General features: G+C 40.3%; 1 protein-coding gene across 4 annotated transcripts in view; it reads right to left on the reverse strand.

Moving 5' to 3' along the window:
• Positions 1–27,310, reverse strand: part of ZBTB20 (zinc finger and BTB domain containing 20) — a 490,245-nt gene that overhangs the window by 353,386 nt on the left and 109,549 nt on the right. For all 4 annotated transcript variants that reach the window (XM_071809214.1, XM_065849469.2, XM_071809203.1 and 1 more), the window contains one exon: positions 10,007–10,128. The gene's annotated coding sequence lies outside the window, so the exon portion shown is untranslated. The remainder of the gene's footprint in view (positions 1–10,006; positions 10,129–27,310) is intronic.

The raw sequence follows: 27,310 nt of genomic DNA on the forward strand, positions 1-27,310 counted from the left end.
CAGATAATCCCGCAAAAAGTATTGCCTGAAAATTGTATGGTTTAGACTCAAAAGCACCCGATCAAACAAACAAAAAAAAACACACCACAAACCCTAAACCACAAAAAAACCCACCACACAGTGACACCTCAAACTGGTAACTTAAGTGGATGATAAATAACCTGATGAAATTTAACAAGGAAAAGTGTAGAGTCCTGCATCTGGGCAGGAACAACCCCAGGTTCCAGTATAGGTTGGGAAATTACATGTTAGAGAGCAGTGTAGGAGAAAGGGACCTGGGGGTCCTGATGGACAACAGAATGACCATGAGCCAGCACTGTGCCCTTGTGGCCAGGAAGGCCAATGGCATCCTTGGGTGTATTAGAAGAGGGGTGGTTAGTAGGTCGAGAGAGGTTCTCCTTCCCCTCTACTCTGCCCTGGTGAGACCCCATCTGGAATATTGTGTCCAGTTCTGGGCCCCTCAGTTCAAGGACAGGGAACTGCTGGAGGGGGTCCAGCATAGGGCAACAAAGATGATTAAGGGAGTGGAGCACCTCCCTTATGAAGAAAGGCTGAGGTAGCTGGGTCTCTTTAGTTTGGAGAAGAGGAGACTGAGGGGTGACCTTATTAATATTTATAAATATATAAAGGGTGAGTGCCACGAGGATGGAGCCAGGCTCTTCTTGGTGGCAAACAATGATAGGACAAGGAGTAATGGGATCAAGTTGGAACACAAGAGGTTCCACTTAAATTTGAGAAAAAAGTTCTTCTCAGTGAGGGTGACAGAACACTGGAATAGGCTGCCCAGGGAGGTTGTGGAATCTCCTTCCCTGGAGACATTCAAAACTCACCTGGACACATTCCTGTGCCACCTCACCTAGGCATTCCTGCTCCAGCAGGATTGGACTAGATGATCTTTCGCGGTCCCTTCCAATCCCAAACATACTGTGATACTGTGATAAAAGTGATTAAAAACAGAAGCAGCAGAACAATCCTAGAGACAGGGTCATTCTTTGTGAAAGGGCACTCTTCAAAAAGTAGCTCCAGAAGCCCACCTCCACCTTTCATGCACCACTTTAATTAACATTCCTTTTCATGTTTGCCCAGGTTCATGTCAAGGATATGGCAACTTCAGGTGTTTCTACAGCAAACTTTCATGTCCGCTGCAATTTTCCCTTTCAAATTCAATACAGTAAAATGAAATGAAGCAAAATGAATCAATCTTTATATACCAGTTCAGCTAGCATTCCCTAGCCCTCATTGTGCTGCATCTCTCATCAGCTCTCATTTACTCAGACAAGACAGAAAAGATTTGCAGATCCTATTACATTTTCCCACCCTATTTCCCATTCTGTGTGTAATTTTTTCCTTCAAATAATACTGATTGTGTCAACTGGAGGGAAAAAAAAAAAAAGAGAAGGAGAGAAAGAAAGAAACAAGCACTCTTTGTGTTCTCTTCGTAGTAATAAAATATGAAAAGATGAATTCACAAGGAAACAGCTGAATTCCCAACGCTTAGAAAACAGACCTGGCTACAGCCAGACACATTCTACTTAGAGCAGCATCTCCAACTAAACTGTCAAAGCGTCAGGAAGAGTTGTGTGCACTTTTGTCAGTGAATAATGTGGAACATAGTGCATTTCCTACGAACTGAAAGTCAAAATCCCGGAAATTGCTATTTTATGGGCGGGAGGGAAAAAAAGTGCCTTTTGTATATCAGTAAAGTGATGAGAAAGAAGACCATGGTAGGCTGTTACTACTGGTATTGACTTTCTTCTTTCTTTGAAGGAAAAGGAATATAATGTTTTAAAAGGTAGAAATAGTGAAGGGTTAAAAGGAGTAAGTGAACTGGTAAGAGAAAGCAGAAAGACTAGCTTACATTGTAATCCACCTAAAGATGTCCGATTTTACAAGCAACTCAAGCACATTTTTTGCTTTAAGCACATGTGTGCTCTCACCGTAATCTTGAGGATAAGAGCAACCTTTCTTTTTCTGCTATCTCCTGCCTCATATATCAAACATTTTCCAGTGTTTGCAGTAAGTGAGGCAACTGATCTTAAAGAAAACAGCCTCTTACTAAAGAACCTCTCTTCAACCTCAGACGAGGTCTACAGGTGTACAATGAGAAGACTGGTTCCCACAGAAAACAGCATGTGATCACATAATTAGAAACTGGAAAAGAACAGGGAAGTTGAACTAAGGCTGCCCTGTAAACTTTAATTCTAGTATTCACAGGTTAGACTTTGGATAAAATAAATATTCTTTCACTTTTTTTTAGTGTATTTAATTCCCTGGATTTTCAAATAGCCAAGTGAAAAAGAGAATCTGCTACACATCGACGTATCAGTGTTTTGTGGCCACCAACAGTATCGCAGCCTTCAGGGCCATCAAACAGACTTCTGCCTCTTGAGTTAATTAAGAAGTTGACAATAGTTGTAGGTGCTCCTTATTTTCATGGAACAGCTAATTGTCAGAGTGGTGAGATGCACAAGTGTCAAAAAGAAAAGGAAAAAAATACCTCCCTGACACAAAGGTCATTCAGCTGATTCTTTTCAAAGCATCATTCCACACCCTGAAGGCACAAGAACTCTTAGAAAATGTTTTCAGAATATGTTAGCATGGGCAAAACCAAACATTTTCCTCTAGCATTAGATTTGTAAACAGCAGACCTGCAACAGAAGCAGCTCTCCCAAAAAATTATGTTTAAAATAGAATTGACTACAAGGGTATAAGGAAACAAGAGAGGTGGTTGTAAGGGTAGCTGCAAGAAAGTACAATATGTATCTAATAAATGTACATAATGTGAATGATTGAGAGAGCAAAAAAGAAAACACTAGGCAGGCTTTAAACAATTTGCAACATCAGAAACGTGTCAGTTTAACTAGCACCAACATGACAGAAAAACAGGTTCAAGTAAAATACCACCTAACAGGAGAAATGGTGACTGATTAAGCTGAAGTGCTCCTGCACAAAACTTGTTCAGGATGTCACACCCATTCCATTTGGTGGATGAAGAAGTGCCTGCATCAATTCCCAAAAATCTTCTACACACTCCCACTGTCCTAGGGATTGAGATGCTGACAACAACAGTAAATGAAAAAGTGAAGATTTTGTCCAAAGACAAAGGACAGAACTGTGAAACAGGAACAGAGGGGCAGGAGGGGTCTCTGCCACCAGAAACTTTGTCTTCTGTAACAACTTCAGTCCCTCCCTCCTGAGAGAAAACATGCATTATCCTCATCATTACCAAACAAACTGGAAGCCTAACGGACCTGTTTCTTAATTAGACGAAAAGCTAAACTGACTTGATTCCTACCAGGCAAATACTACATGGCTTTCCCTGTGCACCTACCTGCATTAATCTGAGCACAGAAGGTCCTGCTTAGCTAAAGCTCCTGCCACCGCAGCCTCCTCTTTCACTGGGAGCACAAAGACTAATTCACTATTTTGCAAGGAGGGGAAATAACCCAACCAACCAAAAAAACCCCGAACAAACAACAAACCAAACCCTACCCATTATTCATCTGGTTGTGTTCATAAAAAGCACTACCCTGACCATACACCCAAAACTGCACCACTCCTCTAAAATGTATACATTACAAACATACAGGTCTTGAATTTACCGTCAACAAACAGCAATACAAACAACCACCAGAGCATGTATAAACACTCGCAGGAGAAAAAATACTCAGCCTGCCTGCACCACACACAGTGTTTATTTATCTCCCTTGCAAAAGATCAATGGGAGAAGACATTCAAAACAACTTTTTAAACAAAGTGTCACTTTGTGTTAGTTTATGTCAGTGGGGTTTCTTCCAAGTACTTGTGTCACAGTAAGCTATGCATGTGTTTAGATAGTTTTCTTGTTTCTTTACTCCAGTCATGGCAGCTGGGCACGAGAGAACAGAGAGGAGAGAAGGGTTGCTAGTCTGATCGAGTTACTGATTTAACATTTAGAGTCTTTGCAGCTCAAGAGGAAATTGCCATGTATTTGTAACCTGAATGCAGGTTGGTAACTTTAAAAGGTCAGGCTGAACGTTTAAAATCTTTTTGTTATTAATTTCCTGCCAGCTCCCGGTTCTGTGAATGCCAATGAGCAGACTCAGCTGCTACAGAGCTGAGCCGCAGTTGGCCAGCACCTCTGAAGACCATCGGGTCCTCAAGAAGATGCAAAAGGAGTTTTGAAGCAATGACTTTCCACCACACAAGCAAAAGAATTCTCTGTTCTCTTGAGAACTGCTTCTTAAAGCACAGGAGGCAGAGATTTCTTTATTGGGCTTTCTTCATTTGTTGCTAACCCATTAGCCTAATGTCAAGGCAACTGAGTTTTCTCCATCCACTTATTTCACTTTTTAGGAATACACAAACTACTTCAGTTGCTATCTTGCACCAATTTACACAATATCACAAGATTTGGTGATGCTTCTTAATAACACAGGTAACTTCCCATAATACACTGCACTTCTACAAACCCTTTAATCCAGAGATACCACAGCACTTGCAAACAATACATTTGCCTTACAAACCATGCCCCTGCATTAGGTTCATATTGTTATACATACCGTAATGTCAAGAGAAACCAAAGCAGAGCAAGGTAATGTAATTTAGCAGAGTTACAAAGAAAGCTGTAGAAATGGGAGCAGAATGAGAGTTTTCACTTTCTAGCTCCTGAGTTCATCAGAAGGACAGCCATCAGAGATGGTGAAATTCAATAGAGGTTATGATTATGCCTCAGGTAGATTTACATTTCTAACATGCAAATACTATCAGTGTGTGGTTTATGCTATTGGCCTTTCAAGGCTCCTCTGACCCTTGAACTCACAGGAACACAAAAACTTTGAGGTTTTCTTTCCACAGGATTAAGCTCCCCTTTGAAAAGATGTGGATGATAGCAAAGAACATACCTAAAGCATCACAATAACTTTCACACTGATTCCCTTTTGATATTATGTAAGTCCAGCCTCCAAAAGAGAGAGATATAATCCGAACATGTGTGACTTTCACTTTTTTGCAAACAATAAGTAAGCATCTGCTTCCTGCAAGGCTGTGTGATGCCAAGGGATTACATGAAGAAGCTGGAGTTTTTCCTATGTTGGTAGATCATACACGCTCTCCTATTGCATCTCTAGGAGCTGATAAGGGAGAAGTGGAGTGCACTGAAAGAGCCACTGACAATAAGCGAAAACAAATCAGTAAAACTATGGAAGTAGTCTGGTTGTGGACTGGACTCTTCAAGTCAAATTCAGGTCTGAGGTGAAAAGACCAAGTTCTTCTGGAGCAGCACCTAGAGGCAGCACTGACCTGGTCCACCATCAGTTTATGGGAAGATGCACATTGACTTCAGAGCATTCTGATCAGACAGGAAAGCATTCGAAGTCACTGGTGTCTGTTGTTATCTCCCTCTTGCTTAGAATATTTGCATCACATACTCCCATACTCCAGATCTAAGGCAGTAGGCTTGATGGTGGACCATTGGCATGTTTGGGTTTCTAACACCGGAATGAATGCATAAGAATAGATGAGTATTTGTGACCACACACCTGGTAGTAAACTTGTCTCATGGGTCAGTGTCTTGTGGAGCAGTCACAAAGCCAAGGCAGCAGTATTACTGATTTTCAGGCTATGGTTCAAGACATAGATTACTGGTGCTTTGTTTCACTTCCTACCTTAAATATACTTGAAAGTTTGCCACAATTCCCCATAACTGAGCACCTTCAATTATTAATTTTTCAATGAAAATTTCTCTTGCATTGTAGGTGCAGTAACCTTCTAGTATTGATGGCCTCATGTTGGAGCAGTCTTTTGCTTTAATGACTTCAAAAATCTCTTAAGATCCTTTACCCAAGACTTTTATGAGCAAGTAGCTCTCTGCTCTGGGAGTGTTATCTCCATTACTAACTGAAAAAAGTAATCTTTATGTATCCCACACCAACACTTGAAACATAATCAAATAAGGAATACTGGTTAGATATTAGACACTGAGTACAGTAAGAAAGGCACACTGAATCTTCAGTAATTGTTAGGAGAACATAGCTTACTGAAAACAGATCCTGTTTCCCAGGAACACAAAATTCTAGTTTATAATGTAGTGCTAAAGAGGAAAAGGAAACACAGTCTAATGTACGTTCCACTGATAAGGCACCCTACGTTCTTACAGCTTGTAAGGGCATTACACTGAATGATACACATTTTGTATACTCATGCAGTACCTTCAACCATACAAACATATGATCAACTGCTATTCATGTTGCATTATCAATATCCTACTTGCCAGTGCTTAAAGGGTGACTCTACTCCAGATTGAGCAAATTCGCTTAATTTGTGATTTTCTAGTTATGCATACCAACTTATCAAATGGGGGCAACTTGTACCCCACCCATTACAAGACCTCTCTGTAATGTATTTGCCAATCAGTGCACTCAAAACTCCTCCAGAAATTATCCAACAGCATGAGCTGGCTTGGTAAAAAGTCTGCCTTGCTGTGAAAGAAGACATTATCCCACCAGAACTATCACCCTCATGGCTTGCCTTTTTTTTTTAATTTACTTTCTAATGGAAGCAAAAACCCCTGTCATCTCACCTACTCCTCTTTTAACAAGGAATGACTGCCGTGACTACCCCCATCTAGAACCACCATTCACTGCCAGCACCTCTGCTCTCCTTGTGTGCTTAGAGAACAACTGATTAGCACTTTGCATAATTAACCTGATTAGCACTGTGCATAATCAAACTGATTAGCACTTTGCATAATTAAAAAGAAATAATAATAATAACAATAATAAGCAGTAGGTAATAGCAAAAGCTGCTAGTCCCAATGCCTATTTGTTAGCTCTAGGATTAGTTTAGTGTGGCATATTTTATTTCTCAAAACTATTTCTTAAAGATGCACAAGCTCCTGAGAAATACAAGTTTAAAAATTCTCATTTACTTTCAAGATCACTAGTGAAAATATTGATTGTTTCACTGTTATGACTTAGGATTTCTTGTGCCCCCCTCTGCTGCAGCTGAAGACTTTGAACAGGATGATGCCTGACCAGATGGACCACTGGTCTCACACCTGTCTACAGTACTGCTTTTGGATTCATTATCACAGGACGCAGAAGCCTCACAACCTTTAATGCATATATCCTCCGGATTGTACTGCAAGGGTAGGAAAGCTGTATTATCATTATTCTCAAGATGGGCAAGGTAGTAACACATATATCCTCAAAAGTACATAGGTGCTGAATTTTCTCCGGCCCTAAACAATTACTCCAGACCACAGGAAGTCTGGAGAGGAAAATTAATCAGATTTCTGCCCCTAAGCCTGCAGCACTCTTCTCCCATTTGAGCATCATTCCTATCTGTATGTATGTCTTGCATCCTGCTCAAGAATGTGAGACACAGAAGGTACGTACTTCATCTGCTAGCCTGTCCCACCTCCAGTGTAAATCTCCCAATTAGGGTTTCAGCATTAAAAAACACCTGTATGAAAACATCTATATTAAATGTCTGCATTACTAGTGACTCAGCTCTCTTTGGAAATTTGATACACAACTGCCTAGAAGAGTGGTGCCCCAAGTGAGTGGGTAAACCACTAAAATTTTCTCTTCACTAGCGTGGCCTCATCCCTCATACTCACCACTACACCCTGTGTTTCTTCTCACTTTATCAACCTCATCTCTCCCTAGCATCCTTATAGCTCACATTTTCCCTGCATTTCCCACAGAGCAATATTCACCTTACATCTTCTATTATACCTTTAAAAGCACCCCAAGTATTCACTGTCAATATTGCACCACCTCCTTACAATGACCCTGCCTACATTTCCCATCAGGTAGCAGATACAAATTACAGTTTCTCTGCTGTCTGCTCAGCCAGTGTGGTTAGGACACTGGGCAACTGGGGAGTCAGTTCATTCTAAGTGATCGGTCTGCCTGCTCTGCAGCTGTCCAGACAGGAACTGCTGTCTCCAGATTGCACGTGGCCCAGATGTGGCACATTGCATGGACCTGTCCTAGAACAATGACAAAAATATTCCCACTGTGCTAGAGTTTCTCTCATAAACACTCTGTCATAAAATAAGCCAATGAGAAACCGGGAGGGGGGAAAGAGCAATAAAAAATAATCTTATTGTAATTAACTGGAAGTGTATCACCCATGCACAGAGGCCTCTCCACCTCCCCAAGTAAAATAACACATATGAACAGCAAAGGGTACAGAGCCAGTCACTCATTTCGCAAGTTGTTTAGTTCCAGAAGAAAAGTGTTGCTGTAGAGATTTTTCAAGTCCAAATGTTCCTGGGGAAGGTAGTTCCAGTAATTCTGGGAAGGAAGCCAATCCCTTGGCTTTATATGTAAATATTTAAACAACATTAGTTTTATATACATATATTTTATACACATATACATATATGTCTTTAGACTTCCAGACTTGCAAAACTGCAATGGAAAAATATGCCAGTCGATGTACAGCTATCAGCTCACCTGCCTGAACCATGATAACTGACCGTCAGAAACAAAATGCAACAATGACTTTAAAATAATTGAGCCATGTCATCTATGTATACTAACCCACCCAAACAGAGGAGCTCAAAGAGTGAGACTACAGATTCTAAAGTAGAGAGATTAAAGTCTTAAATTTTATCTCCTTAGAAGTGGCAAGAACATAAGGTTCATCAATTTTAAATCTTTCAGAGCCTAGATGGATGCAGAGTGCTGCATCCACAGGCATAGAAATCTCCAGCTTTGGATGACAAAAAGCTGCACATTCCTAGCATCTTAGCACTCTGACACCTGACAGTAAAGCTGTGACTTCATCGTGTTTAAAAAGGTCACTGCTGCTTCAGGCTTAAATCAGGTACATACCTCAAAAGGGATTACTTGGTGGAAAACGCAAGTGCAAGAATGGAAACGTAACTGGTGCTGAGGCTTAGTCAACAAATAAAATGGGAAGGAAAAACAAACAAGCTTTAAAATTCTTGAGAAGGGGGTTAATAAAATGGAGAAAGACGATGTAGTGAGCAGAAGGTATCCAGTCAGAGCATATGATGAATAAATCAACCCATGAAAGTAAAATTTACCACATGGATTCCACCTGTATATACTCAGTAAGCAAAAAACACACCCTAATACAAGGTACATATGTGTAACTTCATAGCTATATGATTTAAAGAAATCAAATATTTATTATTACAATATTTACACACCTGTTCAAGTATGCATACATAGCACAGCCAAGGTGAGTTTGAAGAAAAAATTACGGAAGTGTACATATATATACACAAAAAGGGGGCAGAAAAAAGGACCAAGAGCAGGGCAAGTCTTTTAGAAAATATTTTAATGGCTTTATAAAAATCCCTCACCCAAAGTTTGAGGGGTTTTTGCAATCTTACATTTTTCTATTGCAAAATACACCTGCTTTCTTTTCTTTTTCCCCCCTAAACTAAATATTTCTTCCATCTAATGACTCTCTTTATTAGACAGCATCTAATTTGCATACATTTACATACAATTTAGCTGCTAGCTTGTGAGAACAAAGAAATGGCTCTGTATTGTACTGAAGGACAATGCTAAGAAAAGGAAGGTATAAAAACCAGCTAGCTCGGTGGCTGTGTATTCTCTTTGTTTCAGAAACACCAGGATTTTTAAACACACCACTTAAAGGGTGAAAAAGATTATTTCATCAAACAATGAAAAAAGATACAGTGCAGCTCCCTTTTAACACATTCTCTCTCTGGCCTGGTTAATGGGATTTAGGGGTCCAAGATTTCTTTGCTTTCTTCTGTTTCCTTTATTAGAACTGATGGATTTAATTCTGTCACATATTTTACTTCATATTTTATTCCTATAACATTCTATGCTGAAGTTCAGCTCCAATGCTAATTCAATACTATCTTCCTCTCCTTGCAGTCAGCCTGGAATACAACTGAACGATCTTTGATGGGCATGAAGTACTCTGCCCTCAATGCCCAGTGCTAATGGATTTCAGAGAGTGTCTGCCAGAATTTTACCTTGTGGCAACAAGTCTGGAGATAATGCAAACTTACCATGTATCTGACTGGGAATCAACAGGAAGGGAAGCAGGGCTGAGCTCCGCTTGTGAGAACAGGGATGGACTGTGGTCAGAGTAAACGCAGGATGTAAGGGATGTGTCAAGCCCTCTACTTCCCTAAAAGAAGAGAACAAAATGATCTTTAAGATCTCACATGAAGTAAAAAACCTTTATAAACAGTTGGCAAAAACTTCCATACAGGCCCTACCAAAAGCATGACACATCAGCAAAGGGTTTTACTCCAAAGGCTTTGCAGTGGGAGCACCGATTGCAGAGGACAGCTGCAAACCTAATCCATGCGGACTTGACATAAAAACCTTGCAGAGAAAGAGAAAAAAAACCAAAACAACAAAACACCACAATTTCAGGCTGCATGCTGCACATCTCCACATCCCCTCAAATGTGCAAAATCCAGTGACGTGGAATGGTCTGCCATTTGTCACTACCTACACACCATTGCTGCTGGCTTCACTTTCAAACTCTCCCCTTCCCAGCATCACACTCAGTGACTTTTGCTCAGTGGGGCAGACCAAGTACTGCCTGGTTTGGAAAAAGCAAAGTGCCAACATTCAGCAGCACAGGCAGGGGAGAAAGACAACCCGGTCACTCTGACGGTATGTTATAAGGGCCTGTCCTACAGAAACATAACAAGTGCAACCTTGTCTAGTGTAAGCAGACACACTGCACCCTGAGGGAACAGGACTACATGTGGTAAAAATAATTAGGTCAAGTTATGTTGTGTACAAAGCAGGTGTAGTATTTAGGATCAAGCAGTCATCTGCTCCGTTCACTTTGCCCTGGTTTGTGGTCCACCAGCTCCATATGATCAGCAGAAGGCCAAGGGTTAATTTGATGGGCAGTCTCACACCAGCATGTGTGGCACAGTAACACTGGGACAGAAGATACAGGAGCCACATCACAAGCTGCATATGGAAGAAAATTGTGCTGATACTGCCCTGACATGCCTCACTGGAACTCAAAATACATTACAGATTATTTTCAGACACAAATTTTAATTTAAAGCTGGCTGAAATGTTAATGAAGTTTTAGCTCTTTTTCAAAGAGGAAAATTCCCTACTGCTTACAAAAATGTTTGTTTTTTTTTTTTTCCTGCCTGATTTGCTTCTAACGACATATAGCAACCAAACCTCATAAAAGAAATTAATCAAGCCTTCATCTCATTTCCCCTTTTCAAGGATGGAAAAAAGGATGGAAAGGTTGAGGTGTGTGATCTTTGGAGTTTCTGATGCATACCAAAACGCAGGCTTTAGCAAACAGTACAGAAAGTAAATTCCTAAGCTAAAGTACCTTTAACTATCATATCCTATGCACACAGCTGTATCTTGCTGAAATCAATGGGATATTATTTCCGGAACCTTAAGAGTGTGGCTGCACTACGATATAAGCTGATTTTAATTGGAGCTGCCCCAATCCCAGGCTTCCCTCACCTCTTTTCTCTCCTGTCCACATGTCCCTGAGCCCATCCTTGAGCCCATACCTTACAGGGTAACTGTATGGTTGAGGGAGATTTCAGCTGAATGAAAATTTCTTTTCCATTGTTTTCATCCAAATCAAGCCCCAGTCGCAGCTCAACATCCAGGCATGAAACTTACGGGTCAGAGTTAAAGAGGCAGCAAAACTCTGGAGGTGGAGAAACAGCAACAGAGCAGCCTCAGCACTGATCAGTTTAAGCTGCTGTGGATCTACATCTTGAGATGTCTAGGGCTGCTTTGGTATATGACATAGAAGAAAGGCTCCAGTCACACAGCTGGAAGCCAAACCAATCATGGCTTTATAGGCAAAAAAGCCACCACCTCACGCTAACCTGAAATAAACTAGTGGGCTATGCAGATCATACGGAACAGATGGAGCGTGCGTCTGATGAAAAATAGCTTGAGATAATGGTTCATGGCTACAATCTGCACCAGGGGCAATTTCCAAGTGGCAGGTCGAATTAGCCTCAAGTGACATGCATTACAGTAATACTTCCCTGAGGCAATAAGGCAAGGTCCCACATTCAAAAGGAAAGAATTGAGCTTTCTTGCCAAAGGCAAACGATAAACCTCATGATTAAGAACCACCGTTACCAGGACATCCAGAAGCTCCTGAAAAATCTTTCAAGGACTTCAGAAAATACATTTGGAAATAAAGAGCAGGAATTCTCTTTTACACGTCTACAGTTACAGTACTCAGTATTTCTTTTGCTACTTTTCCAAAGCACAAGCATTAATTCCATCCTGACTGGAAACTCAGCTTTCTAACCATTAGGATATCTAAAGTCACTCTGCCCAAACATTTGTGCAAGATGCTGTGGGATGTGTTTCTGGATTTCAGCTGAATACGGTAGACATTGTGGTCCAAGTCTCTTCTTTTAGCTTGCCTGCTCCATGGTTCAAATGTGAGATCTTCAAAAACTGAAACATTTTTAACCCTATGTGAGAGAGATCCTGTGGCAATAAGGCATCACCAGTATCATTATATACAATTTCTTGAGGAGAAGGAGTCACTAAGGAACAGCTTCACTAGCCAGTTATCATCCACAGATGATTCATCATCTTTGGAAATTACAGTAACTGAGAGAACTGAAAGAATCACTGTGGACACCTGATCTTCATCCACTTTCATCAGGACAACAACCAATACCCACCTTTTCCAGACTGCAGTCAGAATTTTTATACCTGAATTATAACCAGGCCTCAGGGGTGAATGTTGGTGGAAAGTAGCTCCTCTTGCACCTTATTAAATTTTGGCATTTATGAAGTTCCACTTTGTGTACTTATCTGGCTCATTACACTTAGTATTAGACATTATGGGCGGGATTATCAAAAAAGAGCGTGATTCTCTATCTGCTCAGATCATAGTGAAGTAGTTCAAGTTTGGAGCACAAGTCTGATGAGGAGCAGCTGAGGGAACTGGGGCTGTTTAGCCTGGAAAAGAGGAGGCTGAAAGGAGACCTGATCGCTGTCTACAACTACCTGAAAGGAGCCTGTAGCATGGAGGGTGTTGGTCTCTTCTCCCAAGTAACAAGTGATAGGACAAGAGGAAATGGCCTCAAGTTGTGCCAGGGAAGGTTTAAATTGGGTATTAGGAAAAAATTCTTTACAGAAAGGTTTGTCAGGCACTGGAACAGACTGCCCAGGGAAGTGGTGGAGTCATCATCCCTGGAGCTGTTTAAAAGGCATTTAGACAAGTTTCTTAGGGACATGGTTTAGTGCTAGAGTTAGGTTATAGTTGGCCTCGATGATCCTGAGGGTCTCTTCCAACTGAGACAACGCTATGATTCTATGATTTTAAGTTGAATACACCAGCAGCACATTCAGGTCAGCTTCTAGAGCTTTTGAAAACACTCTCCCTTCCCAGCCTGCCCAGAAAGCAGGCGGCAACAAAATTCCACCACCTTGTCTCTGGGAACCAACTTCTACAAGTTGCAGCTTGTGCAGTTCGGTCAAGTTAAAGATACTGAGAATTCCCTTCTGGATACAAACAATATTTCTGAAGGTAACAAATTCTTCCAAAATTCACTTTGATTTGATAAGTTAAATTAAACACTATTTTGCCTCTACCAGCATTTTAAAGCATGACAGCTAGAACACAAGTAGGTCATTTTTACACACAAAAGTAAAATCTACCTAGTTGTGTATACAGCCTAGATTACGTATGCAGGCCCACGCTCCCCGAGATAACAAAATTACTCAGCTTGCACTCCAAGCCAGTCAGAAACTGTGTAGTTGCAGATACCAAAGTTAAGTCTGAGCCAACCAGTCCTGTTAAGCAGCTGCTATCTCAGTTGCCTATTAGATCACTAGTACACTGGCCACCACCAAAGGCTTCAGATGGGCTTACAGTGTGCACAGAACGACATGGTCCCAGCTGTCAAAATATCGCAGAAACGCAACCACAAATGAGTGCTATCAAAGGGTGGAGGTAGGAGAGAAATCTTTTTTAAATATTCTCAAAACATTTTTTTAACGCTGAAGAGAAAATCCTTACTCTTGAATACTGTATAATAACAGGATCATGCTGTTTGTTGGCAGAATGCTAAGTTTCATTTTCAGCAGGAAAAAAATTTGTATAATAATTTCTCCTGATTTAGATGGGTTTTAGGTCAACCTTAGCTACATACAAATGAATGTTTTGTTCAAATTACAGGGTAATTTTAATTAGGACACCTTGTTAGACATCCTGTTGTTCCTGTTTAATGGACTTTCTCAATTATGAGAAGAAACATCCCCCACCTGCCCGCAACTTAAAAGTTAAAGTAAAAATTATGCTGAATAAATATACAAAGATAAAAATTATTTGTTCTGCATTAGATCCTTAGACGTCTGTTAATCTTTATTTGGCAACTTCTGTATCAAAAGGGCAGAGTTCAGAATTCCACACCCATTAAACACCTGTTTAAAAACCACTTGAAGTACTAGAACCAGCCAAATATGCCCCAATTAAGCAGAAACATTGGCAATGCTGTCCCAAGTAAGAAACACCCATTGCTATTTGCTCTCGTTAGGTTAAACAGGTTTCTTGGGACACAGCTGAATTCCTGATTATGTGCATTGCAAATGGATGGAGAACACCAGAACAATAAAATTTAATTCAGTGTAGCCTTCTGTCCAGTTGTCGAGCATGGGATTTTGGGAAAAGCAAAAACTGAAGCTTCAGGAAGCAGCTGGGGGTTATGTGCACCACACAAGACACACTTCTTACAATAAATTGTCTGGCTAACATAAATCTCCCTTATGAGGAAAGGTTGAGGGAGCTGGGTCTCTTTAGCTTGGAGAAGAGGAGACTGAGAGGTGACCCCACTCATGTTTATAAATATGTAAAGGGTGAGTGTCACGAGGATGGAGCCAGGCTCTTCTCAGTGACAATCAATTACAGGACATGGGGCGATGGGTACAAACTGGAACACAGGAGGTTCCACTTAAATATGAGAAGAAACTTTGTCACAGCAAGGGTGAGAGAACACTGGAACAGGCTGCCCAGGGAGGTTGTGGAGTCTCCTTCTCTGGAGACATTCAAAACCCGCCTGGACACATTCCTGTGTAACCTCATCGAGATGTTCCTGCTCCAGCAGGGGGAATGGACTAGATGATCTTTTGAGGTCCCTTCCAATCCCTAACGTTCTGTGATTCTGTGAAAAAACTATGCAGGGATTTCTTCTTGAAAATACTCCAAAATTAAGAGCTGATTCTCTTTTTCTTAGCATTTCCTCTTCTACACTTTCTATTAGTTTGATTCCCTTGCACAGCTTTATTTATTACTTAAAAGCATAATGCAGCATGTTTTATATTCACTTTAGTGTTAAATTGGTCACTGATTTCTTGATATTTTATATTTATTAACTCAGTGATGGAATGAAAAACCCCAGAAAATAAAAGCTTTAGTCATAGACAGAGACAGTACTGCAAGTTTTCCAAATATTTTTGTCAACTTGTTGAAAGGCTCTTCTAAAGGGACCACGTGCATGGCAAACAGAAGAATCGCATCTCTATCATTCATTTAACCTCTTTGCCTCTGTCAGGGATGCAGACATGCTTGCCAATAACCTACAAGTTAAATGGTCTTTTTCCAAATATCAAAAAACACACTTCAGGGTGGTATCACTAGACAGAATCAGAGCAGAGTGGTAGTGATTAAAAAGTATGTGTGAAATGGTTCTAATATCCATGCTCAATCCTTTATAATCCCACTTCATTATCAATTTATTAACTTCCTTTGCGTCCTTTCTGTCACACTCCTGTGCTAGTCACTACTATAGCTCAGTTTGGGAAGTGCTCTATTCCATGTGCACAAAAAGCTAGAATACTCCACATAAAATTGGTCAGCTGTATCCAAGTAAAAGATGTATAGAGTCTCTAAACTGATACCTTACAATTAAATGTATAAAAGGGATGGTTCAGCTCTATAAACACCACTTAATTCACAACTCGTATAGTCAGGATACTAGCAGACTGAAAAGAACATCTATATATTTTTCTCTTCACTTATGCCACACAGACTTCTTAAGAACATAAATCCTGTTGGTTTTCTACTACCTCTTGTACTTAGCGTAGAATTCACACTTATTTGGTGCCTACATTTCTAAAGTAAACTTTAGTACAAGAAAAAACAATCTAGGAATAAAAGATGTCAGCTAGCAGTTGCTGCTGACCTAAAACTATATTTATTTTCAAGACAACCATAAGGGTGGCAGATGCTTTCTTGTTCTGGCTGGCTACAAATGGCATCAAGAAATCCTAAGATAGACACTTGCATACTTACTCTTTGCTTGTTCCCCCCGTCACCAATAACAACTATTTTTGCATACGAACACCACTTTCTGATTTGCTCTTTATTTAGATACCCATGGGTGCTATATTCATTGTGGTCTCAAGTACAGTTTCCCTTCCATATTTCTATTGATCTCAACATGAATGTTGGCTACCCAAAACATCTGAAAAAGATAAATATTCCATATTTATTCTCCATTATTTAATTCATAACAATTGTTGCTGCTTATAGCAAAACCGCTTTGCAACAATATCACTAAAAACTGAGAGCTGCAGTCCTTAGCCATTTCTTAATTTAAGCCTTAGTACTGTCCCCTCTTAGTATTGGCAGATGACATTTTATTCAGTAGATTATATTTGTAGCTGTAGCACTTCCAGACTACAAAGAGCTGCAAATGTTATCATTACAAATTGATGTTTTTATTGGTAGATGTTTTGAAAAACTAACCAGAAAGGAGTAGGAAAGTGGGAGCACGGATGGAAAGAAAAAAAAAAAAAAAAAGCCCTCAAACAAACAAACCACTACAAATCACAACAGGACAAGAGAAAAATCAAGTGGTGACATCACCTTGCTGGATTAGTAAAAACAATTCTGGCTTAATTGGAATTCCTGCTTTTGTCTTCCTTCGTATTTCCATTAGACAGTTATAAAAATGTTTAGCTGCATCACTTTCACAGACACTTTGATAAACTACCTTGTTTTACTTGTACCTAGGCACACTTAATGCAACTTAAAGGAAGAAATAGTAGCCTCCATTACTGTAAAAACAAATAGATAAAGGCAAGCATCTACTTTACACTGCACCCCTTGAAAAAGCAGAAACAATTCATTCTATACACATCAACTGGCATTTCAGTTCCACTGAATCAAAAGTGTACTTTAGACCCTAGAGAAGTTGCCTTCAACAACGCTACACAAATGCCTGAGCTCAACAAAATGCAGAGAGCTGCAGACTGGCACATTGGCTGGAGAAGCAATGAAATATTCCACAAGAGGAATGACTTTGCTTACATCACAAATATCTACAGGCAAATCACATAATCTTTTAATATGTGATATAAATAAGAGATATAGGTTAAAAGGAGAGAAAGAAACTGCTTCAGAATTGCTTGGAACACTTTGTGGAAATTACTTCTAATTGCCTGCAACAGCAGTTTTTAAAGGTTTGTCAGGAAATAAGAAAGCCCCTGTACGTCAGCTGAGGACAAGGCCCTCTCGGCCTTAGAAATATATAGTAACATCCAACAAAGGAGGGGAAAGAGGGGAAAATAAAATAAATTTAAAAAACCAGCAGCACTGGAATAGGCTAATGTAGGAATTTCTGCAATAGAGAAGCCCACACAAATATTTAAAGCCAAAGAAAAAAAATAAGAGTTCACAGTTACTCTTGTCTCACTCTTCCTCACTATCAGGATCCTAAAGTAGAGTGGCATCCTTCCAGACAAAGGTGAAAACTGTGGTCTGTGAAACAGAAACTAAAGTAGCACCAAGGTAAAAAAAGCTGGAATTAAGAATCCAGATAGAGCTTTTGCCTCTGGGGCAGGGAGGGACATAAACTTTACGTGCAGAGTAAGGGGAATTCAGTGGAGGGATATATTAAAAAAAGTAATGTTTCGATATGCCATCTTGTAATATCACATTGAAAACTACATCATGTGCTGTTACTGTATTTGGCCAAGTGCACTGTTGTGTTCAATTTGAACTTTGATTACAATAAATCACATGACACAGGGAGGCAACCAAATGACTCACAGTCCCTTCTGAAATCTTACTCTATTAAAATTTACACTGTAGTAGAAACGCACTAAGCAAAATCTATGTACACTATACCAGAGGAAGGAATCAGAAGCATTGAACAGAACATCCCAGTATTGCTTGGTCATTTGTTAGACACAGCCACTTTGCCGTGCCAGCAGATAGACTGTTAGAGCAATAGATAAACTCGGTGCGGGCATCTGATACAGCAAACCATGGGCTGCCCAATTTTCTAAGGAAGGCACAGACGCTCTCCACACCTGAGCACAATTAAGTCTCACGGCTTATGAAGAAGAGAGTCGGTATTGGCAGTGCACTGGCTGGACAGAGAGGGAGGCAGTTGGAGGAGAAGCATAAATCTGTTTCTGCTCGCTACCAACAACATTATTGCAGGCACCAGTAATGAGGTGGCTAGACTAGAAGGGGAAAGCGATAGAGGACCGAGAGTGCTTTACCAGCTCCAAGACCAGTGCTGGGTTTGGCACTATTTTCACTCTAGTGAGTTAAAAACAAAAACAAAACAACAAAAAAACAAACCACCAAGCAGGTGCTAGCAATCTGAGAGACCACATGCCAGCTACAGCTGCTTCAAACTGATTCAATTACATCTGCCTGAATAGTCCCAGGACACTGAATCCACCAAAGGGAACCCCAGGTTGAAGGGAGAACCAGTACTTTGGGATTTTAACACTCCATTAAATTAGGGTGGGAGTTCTCCAACTGAAACTGGGGGAGGACATTCAGGCAGGGTCTGAAGCACATCACCACAGCCTAGGATAAGATGGAAGCTGGGAAACAGCACATGCACGACATCAAGACACACAGTAAAAGCCCTTTGGAAATAATGCCTCAAAGATTTCCTGAAGCAGCCTGACAGCAGCACTGCCGTGTTTCCCAGAACGCTGGGTGCAGTACATTTGCTTGAACATGCTCTTGGGATTGGGACTTCACTCCAAACCTTGTTTGTACAAAAAGGGGCCAAGCAGCTGGGAAATTCTGGAGTGTAGCGTGTCCTCATTAGCTCCCATCTGCCATCAGAACTCAGCTCATGGCAAGTTTGGCTAAGTCCTGGTGTTCTCAGGTCCAAATCTGGGTCAGTTTTAATTACACTATACAGAATTCAGTGTGCAGTTTTTAAATCCTTATTATACAGCGCAGAAGAACGGGCAGCTCTCCAACTAATCAATTTTTTAAAAGTACATATATAAAAATTTTAAACCAGGCTAGACAGACAGTGGGTGGAAGAGGGAAGAAAAAAAAAAAGTATAAGCGAGTACAGGGGTTAGTTAAGAGAACTGTTAGCAAAAGTGGGTCACCAGCAAGTTCTGCTTTAAAACTTCAAAGGAAGGGGAAAAAGAAAAAAACCCTTCATTTTTAAGACAGTGAAACTGATGTGCAAGACGTATACAATTCATACTGCTTTTAGCATCGGCATGGGTTACATACAATACTGCAGCCAAACTGCTATGAAGGGAAAGATTGTCTTGTGGCTATGGGATCATAGCAAGCACTGGCTGACCTATTCCCATTATTTTTTAACAGTATTATTGCTTGGCTTTGGAAAGTTATTTTCCCTACAGTCAAAAATGAAGATTGTGACCTTTACCCCAAAGATATAAAACAAAACAAAACGTGTGGTGGTTAGAACTACAGTTCAATGGGATTCTTGAAGGTGATAATGAACTGCAGGATATTAGTCTCAATCCTTCCCAATTAATGTTTTTTGGACTACTGTAACTGCTATTTATTTTCCCTTTTTCTATGCCCTCAAATAGCCATCAGCCAGGTCAAGACTTGAAAAGAGTTTTCCTTGCCAGGTTGCTGGCAAACAAAATGAGAGGAGACACAGAGAACTGCATGTTTTTCACTGAACAGACACTTGGGACAGGATAACACGCCAAATCTTATCTATGTAAATTGGGCTAAAAATCTACTCTCAAAGTCAACAAGCAGAATTTGCCCCGTTTAGAATCTTTGTCAGATGCAAAGGAGCAAGCAGAAGTCTTCGGTGACAGCTACTGACATAAAGGTAGCTCAGAAATGGAGAAGCATGATCAAGAAGTAAAGTAAACAGTGATGAAGTGATAGATGCTTGCTTGTTAGAAGAGTATAACATTCTGCCATCCCCTACACAAAAACTACACCTTCAAAGATTACAAGTTTGCTTTAACCATTTCCACGAAAAATTCCCATTAAAAAATATTTCCCTTCATGCACTTTGTTAGTATTGTCATAGCTTTCATTTTAGAGCTACAGCACAGCAGAAACACGACACAATCGTACACTCACCCTTGTAAATACTTCTTCACTTGGTAGCCAATTCATACACCTCCAGCTGCTAGACGAATCTAGTACATCCTAACACAGCAAGAAATAGACTACAAACTGTTTCAGGATCAACAGAAGCTACAAGGCTAGAGTAACGGGACAAGGCTTTTTCTTTAAAAGGAAGCTTTTTCTTTAATGTAAACCTCCTCCCACACACACCACCTCTAATACATGAAAATCCATATATCAAACAAACATTACACAACAACTCAAGCAGAAATAAAATAACTAAAACCTGCCACAAGAGCATTACAGTCTTAGGTACAACCACCTTCTCTGTTATGGTACTAGTTCTCCAATGCCAGAGGGCTTTTTGCCCATACCACCTGACTGGTCTCAAGCTCTAACTATCCCCACCTGGGCCCACTTGTATTAATTAGGACAATTAGTCTCACTGTCTCTGGGATAAGTGTCAATTTAGTTGAGCTGACACCAAAAAGAATTTGGATAAAAAGAGCAAGCTGAAGCCACAAGCAGACTGGGTGAGGTAATCTCCAATTATTGAAGAAGAAAATTACCTCATATAAATTTGTATTCAAGGGGTCTTGTTTCTTAGCGGAACTTGTAACTATGAAGTTTCTCTGGAGATCAGTAACAAAACAACAACATGCAGGAGGACAACAGCAGCAAACACCAGTAAATTTAACCCAGACACCATCATTGTATCATTCTTCCTAACAGAAATTTTAGTACCCAGATGTGTCTTTGAACTATGCCCTCTTTTAAAGCTCTGTTAGTGCAGTTAGGCACATTTGATGGATTTTTGAAGACATGACCCATCACTGACTAGGCAGAATAGACAACCTATAACTTACATAGACTGAAGAGAGGAGCAATAATGCTGTCCTGTGCTACACATGCTCTGGAACACTGACAAGAAGTCCAATGGTGAAACAAGGTGGCTACTTGGGAAGCCTGGCAAGGGAGGACTGTGCAGTTTAGAAGGAAAGTTCGGCTTCTATTCGATTTTTTAGTTTTAGATCATCTATCAAGGTAGCTTTATTAAAGAATTAACATACCTCTTTGTTTGGCCTCTCTGCTTTTCCTTTTCCTCTATTTGAGATATAGTATAACAAACCACTCCAAACGGTAAAAGTCAAAGATGGCTGGCATTGTAACCAAGTGCTACGGTGGACTTTTACTAGGCTCTGTGTAATCTTAAGGACCACACATATGACAGGTGTCACTAACTACCTGCTGCAATGATAAAACTACAGATAGAAGGAACACCAGCCTCTGAAGTGTCATTACATTTCACTGTTTAGACATGTAGAAGCTGCAGTGTGGAAAACAAGCCACCCCCCAAGAAAAGACAAGAGACTCCAGAGTGAAAGGGCTGGCTCTGCCCATGCTCACATCTCCAGAGGCAAACTTCTTTTTCTTTCCTCTCCTCCCTCTAAAATTGTGTTCAGATGTGACCCACGCTGAAGTCACTAAAATTCTTCAGGTTCTTCAGTTGATAATGCAATTGCTTCAGAGTGGTCTGTTGTCACACTAACTTGTTCAAGGTGTACTTGGTAGCCCTGAATTCTGACTAGGGAGCCTATGGGAAAGGAGATTGGCTGATACTTCCAAATAATACACGCTGTTCTTGCATACCAAGGTTCCCACAGAAGCACATCTTCCTCCTACAATCCTATTCATAGGAAAATGGTGAAAGGTCTGGTATGGCATATGAATGCAGATATACTCTATAGTAACAAAGCAAGTATACCATTCCGAGATAGGGGACTTCTTATTTTGCAGACTGTCAGCACCTGGGGATGTTAAAAACGTGACAGTAATTTACAGAATGAATTAAACCATGAGGGGCCAAAGTTAGAAACTGAAGAGAGACTTCTGTCAAACATATCTCCACTAAAATTTGATGCTACTGTATTCATCTTACTGTATCTACACGTAGCAGCTCAGTCCTCTTAGTGGGGTCTGTCCTTTCAACTACATGAGCTGGAATACCCGAGACAACAGTATGACTTATAAACAGAATGAGTCTCTCTATTTTATTGTCCTTAGTTGCAAGATTTTAAGTCATACACCCTTAACATTTCAATGACATTTTTCTATTGCACTTTATTTGTGAGTGGGTGTTTTTGGTGCTACACAGTCTACATAAAATGAATCAGCACATAAAAATGCAACACCTATTATCATGTTCCGTAAACATCCAGCCCATGGCTTGTGTGTGTTGCGCAGCACAGTTGTTATTACCAGCTAACAACCTGTTCTAAACAAACATAAAAAGTCCTACAGATATAATTTTGTGAGTTTAAAAAACAGTGGAGAAGGATTAAGAGGAATTTGTGACATTTCTGTGTTCATTGTACCTGCAGAAGAAGAAGAAACCTGCAGTTCTATCACTGCAATGAGGAGATGGCATCAAGAACAGCCAGCCAAAGGGATCACATGTACTTTCCTATAGCATAATACCCTATGTATATGGTTCTCAAATAGAAACTGAGAGTCCTGACTACAGTGATGTCAACTCTCAAGTTGTGTGGTCCTGTTTCCAGCCTGCATGACAAAAGAGAACAAAAATGCACATAGACCTACACACATATATCAGTTTATTCTCTTATATTATTTGATAGCCAAAATAATATCAGATAATGAATTCAGAAGGCCCTCCACAGTCAGATAGACTATAACCCTAGTTTAAGACAGAAAAGGAAGTTACAGCAGATAAATACAGGATGACAATGAAAAGAAAGTTTACAATATACTGTTTTTATATAGCAATGTGAGATACAAACACCAATTATCCTCACTTTCTAGATGAGGAAACAAAAAGCCTTGGTCTAGAACACAAAAACAAATCAAGGGACTCATGCTGAACATACAAGATTATGTCATACTCTGGCATCCATTCATTTTATTGCATTTACCCTCAGTGCCTGACAACTAGGGCTTTCTTTTTTGCAGCTTAAGGAGTAAACAACAATAGATAAGCACCAGAGCATGTATCTGGAGCACGGTTCAACTGAAAATCTACCATGTCCACATCACGTCCCATTGCAGACCGTACAGGCAGCTGCACAAGCTCAACAGCATCTCTCCGACACCAGCCAGGGCAGTTATTTACTGAATCTGTGGGCAGCACCCATCAGGAGGCTTGTTGCCCTCCGCGAAACCTTTCCAGCTGCTGGCAAACCACTGGCTAGGGATTTCCTGAGCAAGTGGTTACGTTCATATCTTTGTGTTAAACAGCCTTTGATGGACTTCTCTTTCAAAAGTGAATCTAATTTGCTTAGTAGGCAGATGTCCTTCTGCTTTTTCTTCATTTTGGGTTAATGACATCTACTGTCAATATTTGTACCGTGTGTCTAAAGAATGTTTTCTGGAACCGCAGAAAAGAGATCTCTGATACAAATACAAGGAACAGTCTGGTCTATATATCACTTCTCCTGGGCTAAAACAGTGTAGAGTGTAAACAGATCTTAAGACAATGGCAGATCTGTTCCTGTCTGATGATGAAGATTTCAACAGAACATAACAATGCTGTAGCTTTGCAGTTTGCTTAAATAGATTTACAACATACTAACTCCCTTTCACAAGAGCCAAGAGATGTTTAATCTGAGCCAAGAGGCACAAACTGAGTAGATATGAAGGTGACATGGTCTGAATTTGCCAGTCAGACTTGCAGCGTGACTGCATCTGCTGCTTGGATGCTGCCTAAATAGGCCAAGATCAAGGTTGCAAAGACAGATCTGATTCTGATCTCTCAAAGCAAACAAGACCCAGAAATCAAAGCTCATAATAAAATCTAGGTTTATCCCATGAAGTCTCCTTATATTTCCACACTGCAATGCACATACCACGTATGTACACATACATGCACATTCACACTCAAATTCACGTTATCCCCTGCATTTGTATGTCGTACCACTGCAAATACACTTTGAAAAAACGTGATTGCTAGAGCAAAATAGTACCCACTGGTGCAGAGAACCTATGCTACTGTTCCCCTTTTCTAAACAGAAAACACTGATTCACATCTATTTGCCTCTCCTCCCTGCCCCTTTACCAATGAGGAACTCACCTTACATCTCAGTAATGCTTTCCTTGGCCAAGTCTGCAACCCCAGGCAAACCAGCCTTGGTTGTAGGCAGCAAAGGCAGAGAGCTCAGCTCGGAGTTTGCCATGCTCAGTGCATGTCACATAACACAAGCAACCTGCTAACGAGCTGCTATGTGCTCTATCAAAGTCACAGCTGCCAGCAACAATTGAGCAAGTGCAGCCTAGCTTTTCAGGATTCCTGCCTGTTGCCCAGGAACCACACAAAGCACTGGAGATTTTAAACAGGTGCAAACAGTGCTTTTCTCCCATGCCTTGTCCTCCAGTATGCCAGACTGCACAGCCTCTGCAATGGCAACACAAGAAGGACCAGAAAGCAACTAATGAACTTTCAAAAGGCAAGTTGCTACTGATAAAGCGACACTTCTATGGCATAAGAAAAACAGCTTGTGCGTAGCTCTATAAGCAGATGTGGGAAAGCTTGGTCAGGTTTGCCTTCATGAAGACCTGCTATTTTTCAGAAATATGCAACTGTATTATACTTCTGGGTTACACTTTTTTCTAAATTTGTCATTATTTCTCACCTGCAAAATATTTTCTTAATGTAAGAGGTAATGTTTCAGAACATGCAATGATTTAGAATGCATAATGAGCACCAAAAATAAATGAAGAGGGTGCGTTTTAAAGCTTACTTTAAAAATAATTCTGTAGTTGTATAAGAATTGTTAATACTCAAAATTGTCTGTCAAATAAATGTTTTATAAGCATAATATTAATCACACAATTATGTAATTGTGTATATGTCCAGAAATTATGTATATACCACCTGTTTACAGCCCATTGCTTAACATTCTAATCTTGTACATACACAGCTCAGTGCATAGGTAGACAGAAAAAGTATCTCCTGAACTGAAAATCTGTGAGGCAATTTTTAACAGGCTCATTTGAAAAGACTGTGCTAACTGCAGAATGGTTTGTTTTGTCAATATTGCCTACACTGTGTTAAGGTCATCAGCAGGAGTTTGTTATTAGCTGCGTTCCCACATTGGTAATCCGGCAAATTCCTGTTAATTTCAGGCAGAATCTTGCCTGAATTGGAAGGCAACAGGAACTGGTTAAGGCCATCAACCAGATGGCCGTTAAGATCTGGCGCTCTGATGTTATGATCAACTACTGGTCTGGTGTGTCCACCTGCTACTTACAAGCCTACTCACAAGAGTAGGCCTGGGTCAAACCTTGGGCAAGGTTCTTCCGCTGCTTGTTCAGAAATGCTACAATGCTGACACGCGTGCTAAGGGCTTCTGTCTAAAATGGAACTGCTCAGATAGGTTTTCACCTTCCCTTTTGGATTCAGCTTTCCATTTGGATGGGAGGCTGAAAAGGCTAAAAGGTTCTCTTGTACAGATGCCAACAAAAACAAAGGTAAACTTAGAATTTTCATTAACTGTAAATTACAAGAGCAAACAGAAATAAGGATTGATGTGAGCAACAGGGAATGCTAAAGCTTCACCAAATGTAATGTGTAATGCCTCAACCCAAACATATTTTGGGATGACTGCCAAGAAGATGGGTATAAATGTGGGAGGCTTAGTAGAGTACAGTTTGAGCTAAAATGTGTAAAGTTTTCACTTGTGCTAAGGAAACATTCGTAGCTAGGTAAAAACAAGGCCTTATGAAAAATCCAGTTTTGCATCTAATCTAAATTTCCCCGGGCAAAGCAACTGCTGTTTTCCTAAAGGGATCCTCAAGATAGCTGGTGGTAACATGTAACGATTGCGGACATTATTGCCATGGGTTAGGCAGTTGTTGAATATTGTAAAGTCTAGAGGTGTCTTATCCAGCACTTAGTGGTTTGATGTTCCCATCTAAACCTGAACTGGAATTATTCGTTATAATGCTTTTGTCCTTTGGTGATCCAATGACACCTGTAAAACTACAAGGCAGAAATGTAGACTCTGTATAACAAGCTTTCAGATGCTATCTCACCTTACACTGTAATCCACTAGATCTTTTGACCCAGGATCTCCTAGAAGTGATGGATGTAGCATCCCAAACCATTAGAGCTTCTCCAGGAAAGAATAATTACAGTGTCCTGCATGTTGTTGGGGCTGTAGTGGAAAGGGCACTAAATAACCCAAATAATCTCTCATCAATGCTAAAATTGCCCCAGCAGGAAAAGGCCAACATGGTTGAGTTTTGGTTCAGCTACGGTCAGAGCTGTGCCTCAATAGTAAGAGTATAAGATGCTCGACTAGAAGACTAGTTCATGAACTAGGACTTAAGTTTACTTCCCATCAGATAAACGATGGATAATTCTAGTAAAGACGAGCGGCTGCAGAGTAAAAGGCTATAAATTCTATCAAAATGTTCAAGACAGGCTCATTTCTCAGCTTTTTCTAAGGTACTTTCTTCTTGAGTTGACAGATCAATTCTTTCAGCAAAAAATGTCCAAATGGCTGTAAAGCATTTAACCTAGTTTTTCTGCATAGACTTTAGAAAGCATATACAGTAATGAAGCTCCCAGAAGCCATTTTACTGGCTACCACTTCAGCTTTCATTGTGTGATTTGTTCCAAGACCTTGAGACAGTAACACAAGTTACTTCGTGTTTCTCTATGCGTCCTTCCCTCTCTGTGCCTCAGATAGTACAGCATCTGCAGCTCATAGATATGGAGGAGCTTTTGATTCCCCTTAATGCACCTCCAGTTCACAGATGTGGAACTATGAAGCGCCCATTGACAACACTGTACAAGAATTGTACTGACAATGCCCAATGAATCCCATTACCTGCCAAATAAGCATGACCCTCTGGTAAAGAGATGGTGACAACAGAAACTTATCGCATCTAAATGAGAATTAAAATCTTGAAAGACACAATCTATTCATTCCATTGTTCAACATGTAGATATATTCAGCTTGGAGGACGAAAGGCAACA

The sequence above is a fragment of the Patagioenas fasciata genome, chromosome 1 (assembly GCF_037038585.1).
Source record: "Patagioenas fasciata isolate bPatFas1 chromosome 1, bPatFas1.hap1, whole genome shotgun sequence".
Lineage (NCBI taxonomy): Eukaryota > Metazoa > Chordata > Aves > Columbiformes > Columbidae > Patagioenas > Patagioenas fasciata.